This window comes from Chrysochloris asiatica, unplaced genomic scaffold, assembly GCF_000296735.1.
Source record: "Chrysochloris asiatica unplaced genomic scaffold, ChrAsi1.0 scaffold00059, whole genome shotgun sequence".
NCBI classification, from domain to species: domain Eukaryota; kingdom Metazoa; phylum Chordata; class Mammalia; order Afrosoricida; family Chrysochloridae; genus Chrysochloris; species Chrysochloris asiatica.
Genome location: NW_006408577.1, coordinates 1,246,277 through 1,248,197, shown reverse-complemented (window position 1 = coordinate 1,248,197; position 1,921 = coordinate 1,246,277).

Here is a 1,921-nt window from a genome sequence, read left to right as displayed (position 1 = left end):
TCTGCACGTTTGGTGTTCTTAACTGTCTCCCCTCATTTCACATCAGCCGGATGCTTCACTCTCAGCTCTAGCTCTTTGTGGCTATGTCCTTGTCCATGGGCTCAGGTGTCCCCAGGTATTACCACACTTTGGACCAACCAGCCCTTCCTCTTCTCTCTCTCATCTCCAGGTCAATGGAGTGTATGGACCATGATTGAACTCAGCCCATTTCTTCATTGCTGCCTTTCCCCCTCTTCCACTCACCAGTAGATCAATGTGGTCGCCAGCAAGCTTACATGCCTGTTCGTGTGTTCACAAAGGGGTTTGTCCTAAAGGGACTCGATTGCTTGCCTTGGTGACTTCCTAGTGAATAACTTGCTTATTTTTGTAGTAGCCAATAATACTGCCATTTTTGTTTTGGGTTTTTCCTGCTGATCTTTCTTTGAAGATATATCTTCTGTTGCTCTAGCTATTCCAGGCTGGTCTGTTTGTCCTTTCTTGTGGGAATGTCCCATCTCAGATGGTTCTGGATAGGGCTCAGGATTCCACCTAAGGTCCTATATACTGCAAAGGATCCACAGGAGGCCTATTTCACTCGGCAAGTTATACAACCCCTTTTAGGTATTCCAATCTGTTATATGCTGAAGTTGGTCTTACAAGCTTTCTGTAATCCTGTTTCACAACATTCCTTTCTATTGCACTCAAGTGTCTATTTTACAATAGTAGGCAAGGGAACCTAATATTCATATGACAGTCAAGCATCTTAGTATTATTTCCCCTCTTCAGACTATGCCTCAATCCCTGAATCACAGAGCCCTATTGTTCCAAGGTTGAGCAGCATCACTATTTATCTCTGTCCCACTTAGTCCATGCAAATCTGTCTGTGTTCCCCTATCTCCCTTGTTCTTCCACCCCAATCCCCTTCTTGTGTATTGCCCTCCGCAACACCTGAACTATGATGTGTCTTCCCCCATCCTATGCTCTACCATTGTCTCCATCCACCTCCCCTAAAACCCCCATCCTACACCCACCAGTAGCTAACAAAGATTTTTTTTTTTTTCCCTTTCAGTATAGGTATCTTTTCTTAAGCTGTTTTACAATAATGGTTATTTTCATTATTTCATCTTGTTCAATTGCCCCTTTAATCCTGAGATAATGTCCATCTTTATTTATCATGCTGGGTTCTGCCTTAAAGTTTATTTTATTAGAGATTAGTACTACCACTCCTGTTTGTTTTTTATATCAATCTGATTGGTATATATTTTTTCCATCCTTTGATTTTTAATCTGTTTTTATCTGTGTGTGTGAGATGTGTCTCTTGCAGAAAACATATTGGAGGATCCTGTTTTCTTAGCCTTTCTGCCACCCTCCATCTCTTACCTGGTTCATTTAATCTATTTACATTCTAAGTGAATGGATTAAATTAATTATTGATTAATTGCTGCCATTATTTTTGTGTGTGTGTGGTGCTTCTGATTTCTTTGTTCTGCATGTCTTTCTGTGTTGAGTTCCTGTTTTTTGTGTTATTTCTTGTCAGTTTCCTCATAGTTTTAATGTTTCCATGTTCTTCTTGGGTTTTCATTTTCTTGGTATGTTGTAAAGTGTTAATTTTTTATGAGGTTACCTTATATTTCATTAACTGTTCCCTCCATTTAATATAGTCTATTTTATCCTGTAATCTACCTGCCCTTCACACGACCTGGATCTCAGTTCTTACGTGTTTACCTTCTTTCATATTGTAGTTGTTTTGATCATAGACTGACCTCCCAAATCCTCTGAATTTGTTCTGATAGTTTTGTTCTGCTCTCGACTCTTCCATTTATCAATTGAGTTCCAGGTGTTGCTGCCACGTATGTCAATCTCTGGTTATTGTCTGTTGGTTCTCTGCCCACAGAACTCCCTTTAGGATGTTTTGTAGCTCAGGGTTGGCTTTGGCAAAATC